We start from the raw sequence: 26,098 nt of genomic DNA, 5'->3' as shown, positions 1-26,098 counted from the left end.
GTGCAGCTTTGTAGGGATGCTGCTGTCTTACATGTGAGAAAAAAGCCTGCACTCAGACCATGATTTTGGGAGCAATGAGGTCACAGTCACACAACTCTTTTCCCAACTTTTCAAGGAGTTGACCCTGGGTCTGATAAACATACACCCTTCCCAGCCATCCCATTTTTTAGTTGTATGGTACATTCCACAGAGCCTCTGATCAGGGGAAAAGGGCATTTTGTGCCCATTGCAAAGAGTATAATGCCCAGTTTTGTGCCACCTGAGAGCTTTCTCCTTTTCCCTACATAGACACTGAGAATATTCAATTACAGATCTCTATATATCATTTCCAAGGCAATTTTCTCCTATAGTGAATACCCAAGCAACCAGAAAAAAAGGTTTCTCAAAGAGCTGTAATATGATCTGTTAACTTGAAATAATGGGTTCAGAGCAATTTTCTCCTTATTTGACTTAATTCAATGGAAACAGCTATGTGACCTCACACCAAGCAAAGGGAAGACGGAGACAGTACAGATCACTCCATGACTGCTTTGCCCCCACTTTCAGATACTCCAACCACATCCCCCCTGTTATTGGACAGTCTGAAGCAGATACGGCATCCTTCTTGAACCTGAATTATGTAAGTTATTGTCCCTGTGTTTTGTGACAATATGAGATGCATAATTGGTGAACAATTATGGAGTCTCCACCAGGGAGTCTGATAAGGATGTGATACAAGACTCTAAGAAACCAACTTAACATGTCATTGTGACTGATACATGGGAGTGAATGCCAATTTCACTAGGATGCATTCTCAGCAATCACCCCAATTCAAACCATATAGAAAGATGTAAGACCACGAGGGCATGTAAAACACATATCCACATGGACATATCTCATTACCTGGGGTGAGTGCTAATTAAAGGGAGAAAGTTTGCAAGTAGGATGTTGTAGATTCAGGACAAAAATTAAACTCCACTGTATTTTTTTAAAGCTGGCCTTATTCACACGCTGAATTCAATCACTAGATTCACCTACTGGATTACATTTGCTAGGGGTGTTGTAAATCTCTTAGAAGCTACTCAGGGCTGACATTTGACCTTGATTTGTGTACATGTTTTCAATCCCACATCTCTTCATGGTATTTCACTTAGGCTGAACAAGTACTTAAAAACCTAACCACATAATAAGGTATCTGTGTATGCTACATCAATTATCTGTCTCACAATTCCTAAGACCCTTGCATTGGTCCAAATGCAAAATCATAAAGTCACCGAGTGTTTGGGTTTGGCTGTCATTTCTGAGACTTACTGAAACTGATGGCTTTAATTCCAACTTTGCAGACTTTACTGACAATGCTAACCCTGCCTCTCATTTCATGTTTACTTTGGCTAATGGCTGCATGTGGTCTGAGGTTTTCTAAGGGATTAAGGCTGCTGGCAGGTTTTGTCTCTACAGAAACATGATCTTCTTTGTATACTGGACTAATCTGGCCTGGCGAGGCTCATCCTGGTGCTGCTACTATTTTAGAGATATTTAAGTCATGGCGGAATAATGCTTTTTCATTGAATTTATTCCCTTATTTATATTCTTCAGCCATATTTGTTTAAGGCTATAGAATTAAATGTGGTTTTTTTGTTTTTTTTTTTTTTTTTTTTTCAGGCAGAGTGGACAGTGAGAGAGAGACAGAGAGAAAGGTCTTCCTTTGCCGTTGGTTCACCCTTTAATGGCTGCTGCGGCCGGCGCACTGCGGCTAGCACACCACGCTGATCCAGGAGCCAGGTGCTTCTCCTGGTCTCCCATGGGGTACAGGGTCCAAGTCCTTGGGCCATCCTCCATTGCACTCCCGGGCCACAGCAGAGAGCTGGCCTGGAAGAGGAGCGACCGGGACAGAATCCGGTGCCCCGACAGGGACTAGAACCCGGGGTGCCGGCGCTGCAGGCGGAGGATTAGCCTAGTGAGCCACAGCGCTGGCCTGGGGGGGGGGGGTTTCTAGGATTATTTATGAGACTCTGGATGCTCAGAGGATGCACAGTTTTACATTTTTAGAAGTCAAATTTCAGTAAAATAGCTCATATTGTTTCCAGTTTTGATACCCTGTTTATTAGAAAGTTCTTCTCCACCCAAGATGATAGAGATACTCATCACAAATAGTTTCTCAAAACCTTATATATTTTTACTTTTAGATCTTGAATAACCGGATTGTGATTTAACAATGATATAATACTCATTGAGCTCTTATAATGTGATTGGCAGAAAGGAGGAAAATTCTCAGATATATTTGGGTCTACTGTATACTTTATTTTATTTTATTTTTTTCTGTAAAGTTTTCCTGTCTTTTACTTAGTCAGGACCAGACTGTGCTAGCTGTGTAAGTTTTAACATGTTTACTATCTGCTATCTTATATCTTCCTTCACTATTTCTCTTCCTTTCATTTTTCCCATTTTCCACTTTATACTTCAGATACTATGCCTTCTAAGAGTATAGACTGGGGCTCTGGAAGTGGACAGCTTGTTTTAAATCCCAGTTCAGTTTCTTAAAAATAGGCCATCAAATTTTGGATCTTTACAAAGGTTTAAATTACTCAGTATGCATTTTGTGGGACCTGGGAAAACATTTTCTCTTCCTGTATGGTAAAGTATAATTAACTATTTTAAAGCATTTATTTTAAACTTCAGTGCTTAGAGTGACATTGCTTTGTCTGTGCCACTGTTGTGCCTAAATAATATATGACATCTCCATGGAATGACAAGCAGTACAAACTCAGTGGGGTGGGTTTCAACTGTAGTCATTTCCAATATTCACATTTCTAGCACTCTTAATGATAAAAACTCAGAGAAGTTCATTGTTTTTTAAAGCTTTTATTTCTTTATTTGAAAGGCTGTGTGTATGTGTGAGAGAGAGAGAGAGATCTTTTCATCCCTTGGTTCACTCTCCAAATGCCCACAACAGCCAGTGCTGGGCCAGGTTGATGCCAGGAGCCTGGAATTCCACATGGGTGGCAGAAGCCCAAATACTTGAGCCATCATTGTTGCCTCCCAGGGTGCAGAGTGGCAGGGAGCTGGATCTGAAACAGAGGCTGAATTAGAAGCCCAGCACTCAGATATGACATGCAAACATCCCAAGTAGCAACTTAACCACTGAGCCACAATACCTACTTCTCAATGAAATTTCTGGATATTTTTCTGTTATCCTTAGTGTGTATTGTACATATAAATATATTTATCCTAACAGAAAAAGTTGTTAAGAATTACGTATCCAGAGTATCCAAAAACTGATATAAAGTAAAGTAGATTTGCAAGAATTATCATTCTGATTAATGCACAAAATCCAGGATAATTTGTTTAGATGATACATGGATACCAGTGTAAACATGTCAGACAGTTCTCTCATCTTTGCTTCACTTTGTAAAGTGCAGCTATGGTATCAGAGAGAAGTCAGCAGATTCTCCCAGGTATAACTGCAATACACTTACTTCTGTGTGTGTGTGTGTAGGGGGGTGGCAGGGGAGGAAGGAAGCAGTGGCAGGCTGGAGTGGAGGAGTGTGTGTGGAGGGGTGCTGTAAACCCACTGGAGTGATCTAGGGTTGCTGTCCTAAGTTGCTATTATAGATCCACCACACAAACACAATGGAGGCTCCCAGCCTTAGATCTGAGAAGTTAAAACAAATAGCATATTTTGCATTGGAAAATTTACAAAGGGTCCTGTTATTTGAGCAACTGTATGGTCTTGGTAACACCTCACCACTGTGAGTGCCACTTTTTGCAAAATCTCCTCAGCCTACTAGATATTTTTCTCACAAAGGCACTTCGTACTTCTGAGTGGTGAGTGAGTGCTGTTATATAATTATTGTGTGTCCTGGAAAAGATCTTCAGCCCTGGGAGAGAACTGTGATAAGGACATATATGAAGCAGCTGCCCGAGGAAGGCAGGATATGCTGTATTTTTAGCAATTCCTTTTCCCAGGAGAGGACTCACCTGCCATTATCAAATTGACATACATAGATAATAAGGAACCAAAGTATGAATTCATAAAGAGAAATCATATTAAACAACCAGGAGAGCTTTTACTGCAAATTCAAGTCAGGTGGTTAAACACTGCAATAATAGAATTTCTAGACACCAGGAAAGTGCTGGCAACTATACATAGCCTGCGGCCCCATTATTCCCTGGGCATCTCAGGATGACAGCATCCTTCCCTGGGTTCATGTGAGCAAAAATCTTCTTGCAATCCCCTGCAGACCCCCTAATCCTTACTTTATTCTCTGCCTCACTGTTGGTTCTTTAGAATTTAGGCAGTATTAAGAGAAGCTTGCATTGTTCCATTTGTAGATCTTTTCTATTTATACAGTTAATATCTACTGCTTTTTAAAATATAGTCAGCTCCTAATTATCATCTATTCTCAAGTGAAATAATGTAGTGAAATGATTTTAAAATTGCACAGGACTACATACATGCAAAGTGCTACCACTGTCTGCATCAACAAATATATTCTTAATAAACACAGGCAAAAATCTTAAATATGAGAACACTTTCAGAAACACTTAACAGAAAATAGAATTAAAAGAAAAGCTTATTTTGGTACAAAGCAAATTGAGTCTATGAATAGTTTTTTTCATAATACAAGTTTTTTCTATGAAGGTTTTTTTTTTTTTTTTTTTGACAGGCAGAATTAGACAGTGAGAGAAAGAGACAGAAAGAAAGGTTTCCTTCCGTTGGTTCACCCCCTAAATGGCCGCTATGGCCGGTGTGCTGCGCCGCTCTGAAGCCAGGAGCCAGGTACTTCTTCCTGGTCTCGCATGTGGGTGCAGGGCCCAAGCACTTGGGCCATCCTCCACTGACTTCCTGGGCCACAGCAGAGAGCTGGACTGGAAGGGGGCAGCAGGGACAGAAGCGGCACCCCAACCGGGACTAGAACCTGGAGTGCCAGCGCCGCAGGCAGAGGATTAGCCTTGTAAGCCGTGGCACTGGAGGAGGGGTAACGGCCCAAGTATTTGGGTCCTGCTTGCCATGTTGGAAACTCAGAATTCCTAGCTTACAGCTTCAGCATGGACCAGCCCTAATTGTTTTGGGCATTTGGGGAATAAAGTAGTGGATAGGGGATTTCTGTCTGTCTTTCCACCTTTCAAATAAATCAAATAAGTAAAAAAAATGAAAAAACAGGAAACAAGTGAAGTGAATTTCATTAACTATCCTGATTGCTTAGTATATTAAGAAATTAAAGCAAGAAACCTATGATTATCTTCTGAGCTCATTATCCTTCAATATATGATCTATATTTCTTCTACAGTATTAATGTTTTAGCTAGGCACAGGCTGTTCAATGAAACGAGTTAAGCCTCCCTTACTAGATGTGGCTATGTGATTAGTATTTGGCCATTGATGTATGAGCCACTTTACGGTATTATGCATAGAAGGGCAGAGTATTTGCCTCTTAGTTTCCAGGTACCCTTCCCTGCAACTTCAGATACACAATGTAGGAGCTGCCAGATGCTTAGACAAGGAATCCACCTTTCCAGGATGATACTTCTTGCACTTATTAAGATCAGAAGAAGAAAACACCTTATCTAAACAAGAGTATCATCCAAATATTACATTAAACAGGGGGAAAATATTAAGACAAAGTTGAGCCAACCTAGACAACAGAAATAATAATGGTGCAAACAGAGAAAGAAATCAGCATGACGTGACTTAGGGGGACCAGCATTGTGCCACCATGTCTAAAGCTGCTGCCTGGGAAACCAGCATCCCATATGAGAGGTGGCCGGCTCAAGTCTCTGGTGTTCTGCTTTTCTAGTTCCCCACTAATGAACCTGTGGAAGCAGCAGGAGATGATGCAAGTACTTGTGTACCTGTCACCTATGCGGGAGACCCTGATGGAGTTCCGGGCTCCTGGACTGTGGGCACTTGGGAAGTGAACCAGCAGATGGAAGACCTCTCTTTGTCTCTCTGTTTCTGCCTCTCTTTGTAACTCTGCCTTGCAAGTACATAAAATAAATATTTAAAATATACTTGGAAAGGAAGAGCACAAACTCTCAATATTTGGAGTATCATATACCATGTATGAGACCCAAGATAATTCTGCTATGAAATGTAGATGACTATTCAGCACAACATTCAAGATCAATGTGCAAAAATGAAGAGCTGCCTTTATATCAGTAATGCTAAACCCAAAAATGTAATGGAAAAGATATCTGTATATAAGCAGAAGCCATAAAATATCTGTGAATAAACCTAGCAAACATTAGCCTTATGTGATGAGAACTACACAATACATCTTCTCTGAAAGACACAAAATGTTTCTGTAGATGTAGTTTTCATTTTTCATCAGGGTTGGTTATTTAGCATTACATGTTTAGTTTCTGAATACATGTCATTTTTATTCATTTTACTAATTACTTTTTGTTGTTGTTACATTATAGTTAAGTCACACAACCTCTGAAAATTGACCCTTAATTGCCACTTTTTGAGTAGATGTCCTGTTTGCAATGAAAAAATGGCCTATTCTTGGCTTTGTATGCATATCTCATTGTTTAAGCTTATTAATTGTGTTCAGATTGTCCATAAATCTGCTTAAGTTCCTCCAATCAGTTTCCTAACAAAGATGTATTAAAATGTCTAACGCAACTGCTGATCCATCTGTTTTTCTCTGAGGGACTGTCAGTTGCTGCTTGATTTATATCAAGTTGGTCCAGTTAACGGCATGCATATTCATGATGGTTCTATCTTCCCACAGTGCTGCTGCTGTTGAGAGGTCTGATGTCATCATGAGTCTTGTTCTTTGGGAGTGATCTGTTCTTCCTCTCCATAACCTTTTGGAGTTATATTTTAGAAGAGTCTTTGATGTTGATAAATGTCACTCTGTCTACTTATGAGTACTCATCAGTTATTTTGGTAGTGCATGAACACATTTAATCTGAAGTATTTCATTTTGCTTTATTCTGAAAAAATTGTCATCATACTTTGTTCAAATGTTCTATGTTTTTTCTCTCTTATAACCACTATTTTCATATTGACAGCCATTGTTCTATGCTTTTCACCTTCACATTTCTTGTGCTTTTCCACCTTCACTTAACAACACTTTAGATGCTAGGTCTAGCAGTTAAATCGCCTGCATCCCCTATCAGAGTGCATGGGCTTGAGTCCTGACTCTGGGTCCTGATTCCAGCTTCCTGCTAATGCATGCCCTAAGAGAAAGCAAGGGACAGCTCCAGTATTCGGGTCCCTGTCACTCATGTGGGAGATCCGGATTGAGTTTCCAGCTCTTGGCTTTTGCAGTGAATCAGTTCATTAGTGGAGTAAATCAGTGTACAGGAACTCTATTTGTCCATCTGTCTTTCTGTCTTTATGCCTCTCAAAGAAATAATAATGAATTAAAAAATTTAAAAAACCAAATATGAACAAATAATTCATTTTGAAATAATTATAGACTAATAAGAAGTGGCAAAAATAGTACACAGAGATTCTATGGACCCATCTCCAAGCTTCCTCCAACTACAATGCATTATTAAAACAGGAAATTGATTGACACAGTCAACTAAAGACCTAGCTTGTATTTCACCAGTTATAGCAGATACATATTTTATAAATGTCTTTGTGCATAACTTTATTACATTTTATCATCATACAACCACTAACAGTAACACAATTACGATATTAAAATATTCTATCACCACAAAAAAATTCCCTCTCTCCTCTTTCCCTTCTCCGACCCCCAGTGATCACTTATATATACTTTTTTCATTTTTAAATTTGTTTTAATTTTTATTAATTTTATCACTCATCATTAATGCATTGAATATTCTGTTAATGTTTTAAGATTTATTTTATTTATTTGAAAGACAGAGTTAAAGAGAGAGAGAGAGAAGAGAGAGAGATCTTCCATCTGTAACAGCTGGAGCTGAGCTGATCCAAAGCCAGGAGCCAGGAGCTTCCCCTCAGTCTCCCACGTGGGTGCAGGGGCCTAAGGACTTGGGCCATCCTCTGCTGCCCTCTTGGGTGCATTAGCATGGAGCTGAATTGGAAGTGGAGCAGCTGACACTTGAACCAACACCCACATGGGAAACCAGTGCTTCAGGCTGGGGCCTTAACCCACTGAGCTATAGCACTGGCCCCCCATTTATATATTCTTTATAATTTTTTTAATCTCTAGGATTTTTACAGCATGCAGCTCTTCAAGATTGGGTTGCATAAAGCTCTTAACATCCACCTATGCATGCATCAGTAATTTATTTCTTATCTTTGCTTCAGGAGTATTTCATGGTATAGAAAGTGGAACACCACACTGTTATTTACCAACTGGTAGATATACAGGCTACTGACAGTTTATGGCTATCATAAATAAAGGTGCTATGAACACTGTTTACAGGTTTTTGTGTGAATGTTTTCATTTCTCTTGGATAAAAGCCAAGGAGTATAGGGGGCTGGCACTGCGGTGTAGTGGGTAAAACTGTCGCCTGCAACACCAGCATCGCACATGAGTGCTGGTTCAATCTTGGATGCTACGCTTCTGATCCAGCTCCCTGCTAATGCTCGTTGGAAAGAAGTGGAAGATGGCCCAAGTGGTTGTGTCCCTGCCACCCATGATGGAGACCCCAGTGGAGCTCTTCATTTCTGTCTATGGCCTATCTTAGCACTGGCTGTTGTGGCCATCTGGGGAGAGAACCAGCAGACAGAAAACCTCTGTTTGTCTTTCCCTGTTTTTCTGTTACTCTCACTTTCAAATAAATAAATAAATCTTTAAAAAAGTTTTTTTTAAAAAGCCAAGGAGTATAATCAGTAGGTCATAGGGTAGTTGAGTGCCTGTTTTTATTTTATTTTTGACTGATACATAATTATACATATTTATGGGGTACTATAATGTGATGCTTCAATGTATGTATACATTGTATAATGGTCAAATTAGAAAATTAGCATATCTGCTACCTCAAATATTCATCACTTTTTTGGGGGTGAGAACATCATTAATCTATAACACTGTACCCATTGACTTCTTATTTTTTCTGAACCTCTCCCCTTCTCACCCTCTCATAACCACAGTTCTACTCTCAGCTTCTATGAGATCAACTTTTTGAGATTCCATATAAGTGGGATAATGTAGTATTCATCTTTTTTTTAGATTTATTTATTTGAAAGGCAGTTAAACAGATAGAGAGATAGAGACCAAGATCTTCTATCCACCAACTCACTCCCCAAACGGCTGCAATGACTGGGTTAGGCCAGGCTGAAGTGAAGAGCTTCTTCTGGGTGAAGAAGGCCATGTGGGTGAAGGGGCCCAAGCATTTGGCCCATCTTCCACTCTTTTCCCAGGCACATTAGTAGGGAATTGAATTGGAAGTGGAACAGCCAGGACTATAATTGGTGCCCATATGGGATGCCAGGTTTGCATGCAGTGGCTTTACCCACCATGCCACATTGCCTCCCTGCCTGGGTTATTTCACCTAACATGGTATCTTCCAGGTTCATCCATGGTGTTGCAAATGACAGAATTTCATCCCTTTTCATAGCTGAATAATATCCCATTATATACATATACCATATTTTCTTTAGTCATTTGTTGATATACACTTCAGGTGATTCTGTATGTTGACTATAGTGAATGCTGCTACAGTAAACATGAGAACGAAAAAGTCTCTTTGATACACCGACTTCATTTCCTTTGTCTGCATACCCAGCAGTGGGATTACTGAATCATAGGGCAGCTCTATTTTTAATTTTTAAAGAATTGTAAGCAATTTTAAGACAACAATTTTGTATGTGAAGGACACCTATTTCTTCATCAACACAAACTCAAGGAACTGACACAGAAAAAAATTTCAATAGCCTCAAGTGCAGAAATAAACTGAAAAAAATTTTCCCAGAGATCACTAACGGCCTAAATGATTTCAAATGGTGAATTTTAATAAACATGTAAAGAAGAAATAATAAGACAGAAAATAGAGGATGAGACACTTTCCAACCTATTTTAAGAGACCAACATAACCTTCTTATCAAAACCTAATGTGTGTAATAAAAATAATTACAAAACTATAGTCCTAACTGATAAAGGTGAAAAATCCTTAACTAAATGTATACCAAATTCGGAAAAAAAGTAAAAATAAAATAAGAATCACTAATCTTTCTCCTCGTTCTCTTTTGTCTATTTGTTCTACCATTACTATTTGTACTTTCATGTGGGTACTTATTGTCCTTTCACTTCTAATGTAGGATTTCCTTAAGCATTTCAATCTGGTGTTGATGAATTCCATCAGCTTTTATTTGTTATTTCTCCTTCATTCTTAAGGACACAGAATTCCAAGTTTATGCCAAATGAGTACTATGAAAAACTACAAATAGCTTAAAGTTTACTTGTCCCAACATTGATTTATCTTTTAATTTCATTTTCTATGAACTTTTAAAATTATCCTCACAGTATTCTGGTATTCTGGACATCTTTTTCCTTCAGGATCTTGAATATTTTACCCTGGTCTCTCCTAGTATTTAAAGTATCTGCCAAAATGTCTGTCATGAGAGTAATGGGAGTTTCTTTGTAAGTGATGTGACACTTCTTTGGCTAATTTTAGAATTCATCATTTGTGGCTGGCGCAGCGGCTCACTAGGCTAATCCTCTGCCTGTGGGGCTGGCACCCCGGGTTCTAGTCCGGGTCAGGGCGCCAGATTCTGTCCTGGTTGCTCCTCTTCCAGTCCAGCTCTCTGCTGCGGCCCGGGAGTGCAGTGGAGGATGGCCCAGGTCCTCGGACCCTGCACCTGCATGGGAGAACAGGAGGAAGCACCTGGCTCCTGGCTTCGGATCAGCGCAGCATGGCCGTAGCAGCCACTTGGGAGGTGAACCAACAGAAGAAGGAAAACCTTTCTCTCTCTCTCCCTCTCCCTCTCCCTCTCTCTCACTGTCTAACTCTGGCCTGTCCAAAAAAAAAAAAAAAAAAAAAAAAAAACAAAAAAAACGAATTCATTCTTTGCATTTTTACAGTTGGACTATTATATACATTGAAGAGGATGATTACTATTTGAATTTACTATGAGTTTTTTGGACTTTCTGGGTCTGGATGTCCACATATTTCCTGTGATTTAGAAAATTTTCAGCAATTATTTCACTGAATAAATTTTCTTGACTTTTAACTTATCTTTTCCTTCTGCAACACTCATTCTACAAATGTTTGGTTGCTTGATGGTGTCCCCATGAGTCTTTTGAAAAAAAAATTTATTTTATTGATTGAAAGGCAGAAATTCAGGGAGAGGAGAGAGGAGGGGAGGGGTTAGTTATCTTCTATTTGCTGGTTCAGTCCCCAAATGGCTGCAGCTCAGCCAGGCTGAAGCCAGGCGCTTCTTCTGGGTCTCTCATGTGGGTGCACGAATCCAAGCACTTGGGCCATCCTTCACTGCTTTCCCAGGCACATTAGCAAGGAGCTGAATCAGAAGTAGCACAGCTGGTACCTGAATTGGAGCCTATATGGGATGTCAGAACTGCAGGCCAAGGCTTAACCTTCTATGCCAAAGCAGAAACCCCAAATGGTATCCCCATAAGTCTTAAGATTTTCTTTGTTCTTTTAATATTTTCTTTTTTCTTTCTGACTGGATTATTTCAAAAGACCTTCTCCAGGCTCAGACATTCCTTCTTCTGCATGGTCATTTTTGCTGTAGAGGCTCTCAACTGTACTTTTTATTTCACTTATTTATTTATTTAGCTCCAAGATTTCTCATTAAGCCTTTTCTATAATCTCTCTGTTAAATTTCTCATTCATATTATGAATTATCTTCCAAATTTTGTTGAACTCTCTGTATAACATTGCATTTTTGTTTCATTACTTTTCTTTAAAGTTATTATTTTGAATTCTTTTCAAGCAGTTCATCAATTTTTACTTCTTTATGTTCTGTTGCTAGAGTGCATATCATGTTACTCTATTTTTTTCATGTTTCTTGTGTCCCTAAATTGGTTTTTGAGTATGTGGCTGGTCAGATAGTACTAATTTTCTAATTCTTCTGGCAAGTATATTGGTTGTAGGTGCTGCATTGGTTTTGGATCTGGGTGGGAGTTTAGTCTAGTGTCCATGTGACTTCATCAGCTATAACCAACATCGGTAAAGTTTGCAAGTGTCTCAGTGGTCTGGCTGTAGGGGCTGTGGTGGAACTGCCCCACCAGTTGAGATTCAGCTCCCTGAAGTAGGACAAATTTGCTAGCAGCTCTAGGTGTAGTGCATGTAGCTGTGGGTCAGGGTACCTATCAATTTCTGTGGGTCATGTGAGGGTGAGGCCACCCCCATGGGCCTGGGTTGGTGTAGCATGGCATGCCCCAAAGCAGGGTGAGATGCCTGTCAGGGTCTGAGGACTGCAGAGAGGATAGGCCATACCATTGTGCCCAGAGGAGCTACCTGTCAGTATTCAAGGGCTGAACAGGTAACTTCATGGGGCCTCTAAGAGCTGACCTGTTCCAGGACGGCTGTTGAGCCAAGAGAGGATGGACAGGAATGAGCATCTGCTTCTCAGTTGCTGTAGCAACTCAACAGCTCCCCAGACTGGGCTGAAGTGGCTGCAAGTGTTTTAGGAATCCACAGTGGTAAATGCCTCAAGTATTTGTGGCATAAGTGGGGACTGCCATGGCTTCCTGCTTACCCTTTCCTTGCCAAGTGAGGTGGCACTTGCTTCAGGGTTGATCTCAACAGATAGGTCGACAATGTTATATGCTTATTTCCCTTTTTAATAAGGGATTTTGTACTTCCACACTCTGTAAAGAATAATCCTATGTTCATGTTCCTGACTATTGCCAGCGGAGGAGTCTTCCTCTGTGCTATGCAGCCCGAGTTTGGATGGGGGTGGTAGAGGCAATACCTTAGCCATTTGGTAAATGCACTTCTAAAGGCTTAACTTATGGATACTGACCTGAGGAGCATGAGCTGTGGGACTCTGCCCAGTATGGGCTTTTCACTATACCAGACCTGCTACTGGCACTAAACTCAGGTCTAGATATAATTCCTTGTCTCTCTCTCTCTCTAGGTGGAACGCATGTCTCTCCATGCTGTGCTGTTCAGAGTTTGCAAGGGGGAAAGGATGTGGACAACTCTTTCCTTTTTGCTTTCTTCAAGCATACTTTCTTATTACCAATTAAATACAGGCATTATGGACTTTCACTTGGTTTTCCCAGTTCTTCTACAGGTAGGCTGGTACGTGAATGGCTATTCAAATTGGTATTTCTGTGTGGAGTTAATAAGTGGATCTTACTCAGCAGCCATCTTTCTCAGTCTCCTGTTTCATTTTATTTAAAAACTAAATTGCCAAACTATTATCTAGAGTGGCTGTATCATTTTATATTCCTACCAAAATTGTATGGATGATAAATTTCTTAAATCTTTGCTAGCATTTGGTATTACTATTATTTGATTTTTTCATTTTAAAAAATTTTTTTATTTAAGTTAAACAAGTTTCATATATTTCATATATACAGATTTAGGAACATAGTGATACTTCCCCAATCCAAGCTCCAAACTTCTTCCTCCTCTGTCTCACATTCTTAAATTTTACAAAGATTGATAATCAGTTTACTTAATATTATAAAGTTAACCCTACACTAAGTAAAACAGTTCAACAAATAGTATGAAGGGGAAAAATATACTGTTCCTCAACAGAAGAGACAAGGGCTGGAGCTGGTGCTTTGGCGCAGTAGGTTAATCCTCCACCTGCAGCGCCAGCATCCCATATGGGCTCCTGTTCTAGTCCTGGCTGCTCCTCTTCTGATCCAGCTCTCTGCTACGGCCTGGAAAAGCCATAGAAGATGGCCCGAGTCCTTGGGCCCCTGCACCCACATAGGAGACCAGGAAGAAGTGCCTGGTTCCTGGCTTCGGATTGGCACAACTCTGGCCATTGCAGCCATTTGGGGAGTGAACCAACGGAAGGAAGACCTTTCTCTCTGTCTCTCCCTCTCACTGTTTGTAACTCTACCTCTCAAATAAATAAAATCATTTTTTAAAAAAGAGACAAGGGCTGTAAACAATCATCAAATCTCGAAATGTCCTTTTCACTAAAATACATCACATATGGGTAATCTGTTAGTTGCCACAGATGAGTGAAAACATATCATATATGTCTTTTTGGGACTGGCTTATTTCACTAAGTGTAATGGTTTCCAGCTCCATCCATCTTGTTGCAAAAGACAGGATTTTATTTTTTTTTATAGGTGAGTAGTACTCCATAGTGTGTATATATACCATAATTTCTTTAGTTAACAGTTGATGGGTTGATTCCTATTTCTTTGCTACTGTGAATTGTACTGCAATGAGCATGGGGATACAGATAACTCTTTCACATGCCTATTTCTTTTAGTTTGGGTAAACTGCTAGGAGTGGGATGGCTGGATCATATGGTAAGTATATATATTCAGATTTCTGATATCTCCATACTATCTTCCACATTGGCTGCACCAGTTTGCATTCCAACCAACAGTGGACCAGGTATCTTTCCCCCCACATCCTTGCCAGCAATTGTTGCTTGTTGGTTTCTGTATGACAGCCTTTCTAACTGGAGCAAGGTGAAACTTCACTGTGGTTTGGATTTGCATTTCCCTGATGGCTAGTGATCCCCAGCATTTTTTCAAGTGTCTGTTGACCATTTGAATTTCTTCTCTTGAAAAATGCCTGTTCAAGTTCTTTGCCCATTTCTCAACTGGATAATCTGTTTTGTTGTTGTTGAGTTTCTTGATCTTTTTATGAATTCTGGATGTTAATCCTTTAGCAGTTGAATAGTTTGCAAATACGTTCTCCCATTCTGTTGGCTGCCTCTTCACTTTGATGAGTGTTTCTTTTGCAGTACAAAAACTTCTCAATTTGATGTAATCCCATTTGTCAATTTTGGCTTTGATTACCTTTGCTTCTGGGGTCTTTTCCAAAAAGTCTTTGCCAATGTCTTGCAGGGTTTCCCCAATGTTCTCTAATAATTTGATGGTATTGGGTAATAGATTTTGGACCTTGATCCATTTTAAATGGATTTTGTAATCCCATTTGTCAATTTTGGCTTTGATTACCTTTGCTTCTGGGTCTTTTCCAAAAAGTCTTTGCCAGTGTCTTGCAGGGTTTCCCCAATGTTCTCTAATAATTTGATGGTATTGGGTAATAGATTTTAGACCTTGATCCATTTTGAATGGATTTTTGTGTAAGGTGTAAGGTAGGGGTCTGGATTCATAATTCTGCATGCAGAGATCCATTTTCACAGTACCATGTGTAGTACCTTGCTACAGGGATTGATTTTTGCTTCTTGTCAAAGATAAGTTGGTTGTACATGAATGGTGTGATTTCTGGAGTTTCTATTCTGTTCCACTGGTCTATCCATCTGTTTTTGTGCCACTACCAGGCTGTTCTGATTATAACTTCCCTGTAATATGTCTTTTTTTGCATTTTCATAAAACACTTTATTTTGCCATTTATCTTTTTTTATTTTAATATTTTTATTTGACAGGTAGAGTTATAGACAGAGAGGACAGAGAGAAAGGTCTTCCTTCCATTGGTTCACTCCCCTAAAGGCTGCCTCAGCTGGTGCTGGGCTGATCTGAAGTCAGGAGCCAGGTGACTCTCCTTGGTCTCCCACGTGGGTGCAGGGGCCCAAGTACTTGGGCCATCCTCCACTGCCCTCCAGGGCCACAGCAGAGAGCTGGACTGGAAGAGGAGCAACCAGGACTAGAACCCAGCGCCCATATGGGATGCCGGCACCGCAGGCGGAGGATTAACCAAGTGAGTCACGGCGCTGGCCCCCATGTAATATGTCTTGAAATCAGGTATTGTGCTGTATCTGGCTTTGTTTTTGTTGTATAACATTGCTTTAGTTATTCAGGGTCACTTGTGTTTCCATATGAGTTTCAGCATCATTTTTTTTCTAGATCTGTGACGAATGTCATAGGAATTTTGACTGGGATCACATTGAATCTGTAAATTACTTTTGGTAGCATGGACATTTTGATGATGTTGATTCTTTCAATCCATGAACATGGAAGATTTTTCCATTTTTAATGTCTTCTTCTATTTCTTGCTTTAGTGTTTTATAATTTTCATTATAGAGATCTTTGACATCCTTAGTTACATTTATTCCAAGGTATTTAATTCTTTTTGGAGCTATTGTGAATGGGACTGATCTCAAAAGTTCTTTTTCAGCCATGGCATTGTCTGTATATACAAAGGCTACTGATTTTTGTGTGTTGATTTTATATCCTGCCACTTTACCAAACTCTTTTATGAGTTCCGAATTCTCTCACTGGAGTCTTTTGGATCCCCTATATTTAGAATCATGTCATCTGCAAATAGGGACAGTTTGATTTCCTCCTTTCCAATTCGTATCCCTTTAGATTCTTTTTCTTGGCTAATGGCTCTGGCTAAAACTTCTAGGACTATATTAAATAGCAATGGTGTGAGTTGGCATCTTTGCCAGGTTCTGTATCTTAGGGGGAATGCTTCCAGCTCCTCTTCATTCAATAGGATGCTGGTCATGGGCTTTATTACTTTTTCATGGGTACATAGTGGTATTTCATGTGGTTTTATGATTGCTTTTACTGATTGAGAAACTCTATTGAGAGTCAGCTCTAACTGACCTTTGGGCTCATAAATTTGTCTTTAGATATATGCATTTTGTATTTTATCACATTTATTGTGTTCTGCAATTAAATCATCACATTTTTCATTCTAAATATGTCCCATTGGTGCTTTCTAACAACTTCTATATCCTGCCACACTGGATATTCTTTTACTTAATATCAGTAGTCATTTTTAAAAAGCATTCTCTTTCATGCAGTGCTTATTCATCCTGCAATATCTTTAATAATGGTGATACTTCCTGTTACCTATGAGCTCATGTTCCCCTGGTTGTATCTTCTAGTCTGCCTGAGTATGTTTACTAGCAGAAAATTGGATGGGGTATTTGTCTTGTTGCTTCAGAAATTAAGAAGACATTAATAAGTTTGGATGGCTCGAAGAACCAAAGGACAAATAATAAATCCATTTCTTTTTGTGGCAGGTTCCCTCAGATAAGCCCCATTTACCTTTTCACCCAAGGCTTCCTAGGTCATGAATTCACCAGTTTTTTGTAGCTTTACTGCTCTGTACATCATCCAATCCAACCTAATTTCCAACTTATATACTGATTCCCAGACCCTTATTCCGTGACTCTGAAATTTCATCATTGATCAACAAATTCCCTACCAGCCTTATCTCTTCTTGGAATGCTCCCTTTACCTCCTTAATTCTTTTTCTTTTATGCTTTTATTGATCTTGCTGCTACAGAAGGACACTGAGACTTTAAGATATTTTCCAATTTATTTTATTGAGACAGTTTGGTGTGCATGTTCCTTCTTGCTACTTCCACCCCATTACTCCTAGCTTCATCACACCCTCCCCCAAAAGTCATTTATCTTTTGAGATTCTCTTCACTTGGGCTTAAAACCAAGTCTCCCCCTTTTTTGCTGCCACCTGCCAACTTCCTGTTTATCTCCAATATCACTCCCTTTAGTGCTTAGCTAAAGGAGCTCAGAGTTTCCTTGGTTCATAATTCCAGTGCTTTGGTCAGTCAGCTGTTTGCCCTGGTCCTTCTCCCCTGATCTCCCTCAGACACACACTCTCACTGTCTTATCCTCAGTCTTTTTTTTAAATTTTATTTTAGATTTACTTACTTATTTGAAAGTCAGGGTTATACAGAGAGAAGAGGAGAGGAAGAGAGAAAGAGAGCTTCCATCCACTGGTTCATTCTCCAGTTGGCCACAAGGGCTGGAGCTGCGCTGATCTGAAGCCAGGAGCCATGAGCTTCTTCCAGTTCTCCCACATGGTGCAGGGGCCTAGGGACTTGGGCCATCTTCCACTGCTTTCACAGGCCATAGCAGAGAGCTGGATTGGAAGTGGAGCAGCCAGGACTAGAACCGGCACTCATATGGGATGCCGGCACTGCGCGCAGCAGCTTACCTGCTGCGCCACAGCGACAGTCTTATCCTGTCTTATCATCACAAGCAACTGCACTTCTTTGAAATCTTGACATCAAAGATTTCACCTTCCAAATCCACTTCCTCTTTTTCTAGCTCTCTTTGCTCACTGACCCCACCATCTACTTTCAGCTTTCCATCAGTTCTCTCCTGCCTTCACTCCCCTCCTTACCTTGCATACATCACATAGGGGCTATGGTTATAAACTCTTTTAAATACTTGTATGTTCCTGGCTCTTTTTTGAGGGTTATTGAAAAATTTGTGGACAAAGGGAATGAAAAGCTAAGTTCATTCTGATCCAAAAATGTTCTGAAATCCATGCATAATTGTTACCATAGTACGTCTTCTCCATGAAAATTTTAAAGACCTTTCATATTTTCCATGGAGTCTGCCCCATAAAATTCACTTTTTTGGGGGCCAGCATTGATGTGTAGTGGGCACTGGTGCGATTCCCAGCTGCTTCACGTCCAGTCCAACACCCTGTTAATGTGCCTTGGAAAGCAGTGGAAGACGGCCCACGCCCTTGGGCCCCTGCACTCACCTAGGAGATCTAGAAGAAGCTCAAGGCTCTTGGCATTGGATTTGCTCAGCTCCAGCCACTGTGGCCATTTGGTGAACCAGCAAATGGAAGACTCTCTCTGCCTCTGCCTCTCTGTAACTCTGCCTTTCAAATAAATAAATCCTTAAAAAATCCACCTTTTCTATATCTCTACTTCATCATGTGAACATGGCTAAGATGAAAATCTCATAAGTCATTATGTTTTCACTTGAGACTTGGGACCCTGATCTGATATGAATACCTAATATTGCCTCTGAACCCACTTTCCCAATACCCAAATTATATCTTTTGATTCTTATGTCTATTTAAGAACCTCCCACACCCTTTCCAACCTACAGTCTCATTGGTGCCCCTATGACTGGAGTAATTAGAGAAAAGTACCCGCCAGGGGGAAGTGTCTTGTCCTCTTATGAAATGAAATCATTCACAGTGAATCACTTGGCATGGGACCTGCCATATCAAAGCCACTAAATAGATATTAATTTTTATTAGTTCCATTACTGTTGTCTTACCACTGGTAAAAATAAAATGAGCTAGTATCCTCGATACCTTTCTCTTGACACAATGCAGCAGAAGCCCATTCTTCAATAGTAAATTTGATACAACACAGTACAGGTCCCCTCTGTGACAATGAATTTGTTATAATGCAAATACAATACTGTGTCACAAAGCTAACAAGGACTCAATTTAATCAGTGCAATTTGTCTCACCTGCCACAGTCACAACTGGCTCAAGCATGGGCAAGGCACAGAGTTCTGAGTTCTGAGAAAAGCAAATGACCTCTTTTCCTACTGACCTTAGGACAGGAGCATCTGCAGGGTGAACATTTGACATAGTGGTTCAGATGCCACTTGGGACATCCACATTCCACATCAGAGTGCCAGCATTTGAGTTCCATGCTCTCCTCCCAATAACAACCTCCTGTTAATGAGCACATTGGGAGGCAGAAGTGATGGCTTAAGTACTTGGGGTCCTAGCCACCCACGAAGGAGAACTGGATGGAGTTCCTGTTCCTGGCTTCTGGCTACTGCAGGCATTTGGAGAATGTAGCACAGGATGGGAGATCTTTCTCTGCCTTTCAGATAAATACAAATGATTTAAAGGAAACTCATCTGTGGGAGGGTTTTTTTTTTTTTAAATTATTATTACTAGGGGAAATGAGTGAAAACAGAGCTGTCACTAAAGAGGCAAGCCACAAATCAGAGAAGAAATAAACTATGACAATTTGAGCCTTGATTAAATCACATCTGAAGTAAATCTACCTCTAGATTTTTACAGTTAATTTGGTAAAGGCAGTTTGAGTTGAATTTTCTGTTTTTTCTTCCCATATTACATAAAAAGGTAGTCAAAAAAACTTTTAAAAATTTCAAGAATCCAGATCTTTAAAATTCTGAGTCACAGTCTCAATTAAATTTCCATGTAATTTCTCAGGTGGCCTATAATTTAATTTGACTTCAATAAATTTACTTGATTTGACAATCAAATTCACTTCTAGTATTTTCATATGTTTCAGAAAAGTATGTCCACAAACATGACCATGGCAGTGGTCATTCTGTATGGCTCCAAAGTATGTTCTTATTAACTTTTCTACTGCAGAGAGAAGTTAATGCTAAACTGATAGATGTACCTTATCTGAGAACCATGTGTTAGCATACTTGCTGGGATGTGGAAGGATGCTGTCTGGAAAACGGCCTTAGGAGATTAAACATAGATTTCAGGGGATAAAAACTTAAATTCATAGTAGGACCAATTTAGGAGTTGGAAAATGCATCATTCAAGAACCAAACTGATATATATAGTACAAACCAACTGACATGATTTCTTCATAAGACTTCCAAGGTGAAAATACACAGGTTCATTTGAGTTGTTGAGTCAACATTAATGAATCTGTATTTCCCAGTGCACTGCTGTGAACTTGAAATATATTGAACTCTGGATGTTAGTGAAATATATTTTAATTACATGCCAGGTCTTCTCAGTGGAGATTTATCACTGTAGTCAATAACAATTTTATTTATGTGTTTTCTTTATTTCAGAGGCAGAGAGAAAGACATAGTGACAGACAGATCTCTAATCTATTGGTTCACTTCCATTTGTGCACAATGACACAGGACCAGGGCTGAGCCAGGAACTCAATACAGGCCTCCCATATGGGTGACACAGAAACACCTATTGCCCACTGTGGCATGAATTAGTGGGAAGCTGCAGTTAGTAGCCAGAGCCCATATACTTCCATATAGGATATAAGCATTTTAAGTGACATCTTAACTGACAGGCTAAATACCTGCCTGACAATTAATTATAAGCAGAAAAATAATCTTTCTTTTTATTTGACAGGTTCACTCCCCAAATGGCTGCTACAGCCAGCGCTGTGCCTATCCGAAGCCAGGAGCCAGGTTCTTCTTCCTGGTCTCCCATGAGTGCAGTGAGCCACAGCGCCAGCCCGGAAAGATAATCTTTAAAAGAGATGCTAACAATAGTCAATTTTATTTTTCCTTGGAATGGCTCTATTAACATAATTAACTCATGTTTGTTGATTCTTCAGCTACACTTGACAAGACTAATGATTCATATGTTTTTTTTGAAAATTCATTTTTCTACTATATAAGTATGTAGAATTCGCTATAAATTTATAATAACTATATGGAGATTAGTGAAAATAAAACAAGGTAATTTATTTATAGCCCCACCTGTAGCATTTTCTAGGGATATAGTCAGCAAATCAGCCTCAATATGCAGTTCAAAACAATGTATTATGTTCTGTCTGAAGAACAGGAAAAGAGGGGCTTATAGGAACCAGGGAAAATAAAATAAGGAAATGGAAATGCTAATTATCTTCTTTGCTCAGTTCATATTGCATACATGTGTTGAAATACTGCACTGTATACCATAAAAATGTAAAAGTACTACATTAAGTAAAAATTAAAATCAGAAGGAAAAATAAAATAATACTGTGCTTCTAGCTTTTATGAAAATTTCAAATGGCAAATATGATATGATAGAGTCCAGGTTGAAATAAAACAAATCATAGAGTGTTAAATTGATGTTATGGGGCCGGCGCTGTGGTGCAGTGGGTTAATGCCTTGGCCTGAAGCATCGGCATCCCATGTGGGCGCCGGTTTGAGACCCGGCTGCTCCACTTCTAATCCAGCTCTCTGCTATGGCCTGGGAAAGCAGTAAAAGATGGCCCAAGTCTTTGGGACCCTGCACCTGCATAGGAGACCAGGAAGAAGCTCCTGGCTCCTGGCTTCAGAAAGGTGAAGCTCCGGCTGTTGCAGCCAATTGGGGAGTGAACCATGAGATGGAAGACCTTTCTCTCTCTCTGTCTCCGCCTCTCCTCTCTCTGTATAACTCTTTTAAAGAAATAAATCTTTATAAAATAAAAAATAAATAGATTTTATAATAATTCAATTTTATTAGTTTTTCTAAAATTTTTTAAATTCTAATTTTTATTTCTATAAACAAATGATGTATGGGGATTCCAAGATGGTGGAATAGGGAGTGACACACTGTGATAGGCTAGTGATAAATAATGAAAAAAAAAAGTGTAGGAAGTGTACTATCAGGAGAATTGGAGAGAAAAACGCACTGGAAATCCTACAAGAGGGAGAGAAATGTCATGGACCTATGTGGAGGGTGTGGACATGCAGCAGGAATACTAACACAACACATGAGTGCAGCAGCTGAGAGCCAGAGCAGGAAGTGGTTTTGTAGTGGCTTGGAGATGGAGGTGAAATTGAACTGCAGCAAACTGTGGTGATACAGCTGGAGGGAGAGTGTGGCATGAGTCTGGACTGGAGCCCTGGGGGTCAGCAGTTGCCTACAGACTCAGTGGAGGTAGAGGGGGCATATTCATCTCGCGCCACTTCTGCACAGCAGTGCTATCTGCCTGGCTGAGCAAGGGTGGGTGCCATTTTGGTCTGAAAAGCAGCTACAGGAGACTCTGTGTGTTTAGACAGCAACTGGCTGAAACAGGACAATTTATCTGTAGTATTGGCAGCAGTGGCTGGGTGAGAGCAACCTTTGGCCAGTGGTTCTTGTATATGCATGTGATCCACAGATTCTAGCAGAGGGAAAATCCATGGTCCCCACTTTCAGCCAGGCTAGGAGGTGGCGGTGCATTCCTGCAGAACTGTAAGGCAACCCCAGCCTCCCAGGATCAAGACTCCTAGGCAGAACTAGCTCAGGGAGCATCTTGACTTTCTGTTGACTGGACAGACTGGCAGGGCAGAGCCAACCTCTATACTCAGCAACTATGGGAGTCATGTGTTGAGATCGTGGGGACTCGGTGGTTACCAGAGAAGGTACAGGGTGTAGCTGGGTCTCTGGACAATCATGCTCAGAGCTCCTTGGTTGCATGGGGGCAGGTCATTGCAGTGGGAACTGTGCTCACAGTGAGGACTATGAAGATCATTGTGTTGTTCATATGGTGTTGTGGATGACTGTTGAACACACTGGGATCTAACACTTGGGCATTGCTCAGTATGGAGGAGAGAAGGTGAGGGGGTTATCACACCAACAAATGTGACCATTTCTCCACTTCTGTAAACAAAAGGAGATCTACCTTCCTCATACTTGGGTGTTACCATGGATAATTGCTCCATCCTGGAGCACTGACCAGAGGTCCCTGGTCACACCCACCATACACCTCTTGGTATTTGCTCACAAGTGCAGACATTCCATTAAGTCGCGGATGCATAGCTCAATAATAAAAGCCATTAGAAGAAAAAAACACAAGAAATTCTACAACTGTATAAAAATAAATGCAGAAATTCAAGAAACATGAATAAGGAAGACACCATGACCCTCCCCTTCAAAGTAACAGAACAACAATTCAATATTAGTATGTGAAGATGAAAAGATGAAAGAAATGCCAGAAATGGAATTTAAAAAATTAGTCATAGGATTACTCAAAAGCAATCAGAAAGAAATCCATATATGATATATATGAAAATCCATACATGACATGTAAAGAAAACCATATATGACGTGAATGAAAATTTTTCCCATGAAATTGAGATTTTAAAGAGAAATCAAAATGAAATATTAGAAATGAACAATTAAACAGATCAAACAAAAAATGAAGTGGAAAGCCTTGACAGCAGACTTGGCAAGACAGAAGAAAGAATATCTGCGCTAGAAAATAAAGTTTGGAAATCTTTCAGTAAGACCAAAAAAAAAAAAACCACAGAAGAAATCAGAAAACTTAAAAATAGTGTAGGATATAGGATATTTATGGGATACTATCAAAGGACCTCACACATGGGTCTGAGGATTTCCTGAAGGTGTGGAAAGAGAGAACGGAACAGAAGGCCCATTTAGTCTAATAACTATAGAAAACTTCTCCAATTTGGAGAATGAAAGGGACAGTCAAGTAGAGGAAGCATACAGAACTCCTAACAGACATGACCAAAAACATCTTTACCATGACATATTGTAGTCAAATTCTCCACAGTAAAACATAAAGAAAAGATTCTAAAATGTGCACAAGAGAAATGCTAAATTACTTTCAGAGGATCTCTGATTAGACTCACAGGTGACTTCTCATCAGAAACTACACTGGTTAGGAGGAAATGGCAAGACATAGTTCAAATCTTAAGATAAAAGAGCTGCTAACCAAGAATATTATACTCTGTAAAGCTCTCATTTATGAATGAAGGTGAAATAAAGATCTTCCATGACAAGCAGAAACGGAAAGAATTTGTCATGACTCGTCCAGTCTTACAAAAGATGATTAAGGATGTGCTGCGCTCAGAAACACAGAAAGACAGCCATCAGTACAAACGAATGTGAAGGTATAAAATCCCCCAGTAAAAGTACAAAAGAAATCCAAAGTAAACAATAGGAATATTATGGAAAAATTGCAGGGCCAAATCGTTACTTTTCAATAGGCACTTGAATGTAAATGGCCTCAACTCTTCAGTTAAAAGATACAGAATGGCCAAATGGATTAAAAAACAAAATCCATTTATTTGCTGCCTATAAGAAACACACCTTACCAACAAAATGCACAGACTGAAAGTGAAAGGATGGAAAAAGATATTCCATGATAACAGAAAGCAGAAAAGGGCAGTTGTTTCCATCCTAATATCAGACAAAATAGATTTTAACGTACAAACTGTTAAAAGAGATGGGGAATGGTGCTATGTAATGATTAAGGGATCAATTCAACAGGAAGATGTGACTATAATAAATGTATACACACCCAATTACAAGGCACCTGGCTATTTAAAAGGAAGGAATGTTAATGGATCTATGGGAGACATAGACTCCAATACATTAGCAATGGGAACTTTAACACCCCACTTTCATCAGTAGACAGATAAACTACACAGAAAATCAACAAAGAAACAACAGAGCTAATCAACACTATGGACCAAATAGACCTAACTGATGTCTACAAAGCTTTTCACCCCACGGTTGCAGAATATATATTGTTCTTATCAGTGCAGAGAGCTTTCTCTAGGATAGACTATAGGCTAGGTCAAAAAGCAAGTCTTAGCAAATTCAAAAAAATCAAAGTCATACCATTCATCTTCTCTGAATGAAGCTGACAATCAGCAGCTCAAGAATGTTCAGATCATGGGCAAACACATGGAGACTGAACAACATGTTCCTGAATGAACAGTGTGTCATAGAAGAAATCAAAAGAGAAATAACAAAATTTCTGGAAATGAATGAAGATGACAAAACATCATATCACAATTTTGGGGACATAGCAAAAGCAATGTTAAGAGGGAAGTTTACAGCAGCAATTAGTGACTACAAGAAGAAATTGGAAAGGTATCAAATAAAGGAGCTATCAATGCATTTCAAGGATCTAGAAAAACAACAAATCAAACCCCAAATTAATAATAGAAAGAAATAATTAAAATTAGAGAAGAGAAAAACAAAATTGAAACAAAAAAATACAAAAGATCAGTGAAATGAAAAGCTGGTTTTTTGAAAAAATAAACAAAATTTCTACACCACAGGTCCAACTAACAAAAAAAAGGGAGAAGACATAAAGAACCAAATCAATAAAATCAAAGAGAAAAAAAAATAACAACAGATAACACAGAAATAATAAGAATCATAAGGAATTACTACTACAAAGAGAGCTGCAAGCCTACAAATTGGGAAACCTAGAAGCAACGAATAGATTCCCAGAAACATACAATCTACCAAAATTAAGTCATTAAGACATAGAAAACCTAAATGACTGATAAACAAGATGGAAATTGAATCAGTAATAAAGACCCTCCCAACAGAATGGATCCTCCCAGTGCAGGATGGATTCACTGCTGAATTCTACCATACATTTAGAAGACCTGAATTCAATACTTCTCAAGGTATTCAAAACAACTGAAAGGGAGGGAATCCTCTCAAACTAGTCTATGATGCTTGCATCACTTTAATTCCTAAATCAGAAAAAGATACAACAGAGAATGAGAACTATAAACCAATTTCCCTGATGAACATAAATGCAAAAATCCTCAATAAAATATTAGCTAATCGAATCCAGCAACACATCAGAAAGATCATTCATCTGGAACAAGTGAGATTTATCCTGGTATGCAGGGATAGTTCAACATTTGCAAATCAATCAACATGATACATCACATTAACAAACTGAGGAA

At 39.5% G+C, this 26,098-nt stretch overlaps 1 protein-coding gene and 1 long non-coding RNA gene across 2 annotated transcripts in view; one reads left to right on the top strand and one right to left on the bottom strand.

Annotated features, from left to right (window-relative positions):
* The window catches only part of RNF150 (ring finger protein 150), a 313,307-nt gene that overhangs the window by 121,914 nt on the left and 165,295 nt on the right, over positions 1-26,098 (bottom strand). The window lies entirely within an intron of this gene.
* The window catches only part of LOC103350692 (uncharacterized), a 56,272-nt gene that overhangs the window by 23,872 nt on the left and 6,302 nt on the right, over positions 1-26,098 (top strand). Inside the window, exons 5-6 of the long non-coding RNA XR_007909096.2 lie at positions 547-619; positions 12,970-13,128. This is a non-coding gene — a long non-coding RNA (uncharacterized lncRNA). The remainder of the gene's footprint in view (positions 1-546; positions 620-12,969; positions 13,129-26,098) is intronic.

This window comes from Oryctolagus cuniculus, chromosome 8 (assembly GCF_964237555.1).
Source record: "Oryctolagus cuniculus chromosome 8, mOryCun1.1, whole genome shotgun sequence".
Classification (NCBI taxonomy): domain Eukaryota; kingdom Metazoa; phylum Chordata; class Mammalia; order Lagomorpha; family Leporidae; genus Oryctolagus; species Oryctolagus cuniculus.
Note: the sequence above shows the minus strand (reverse complement) of the source record. Positions and strands in the feature narration are given on the sequence as shown.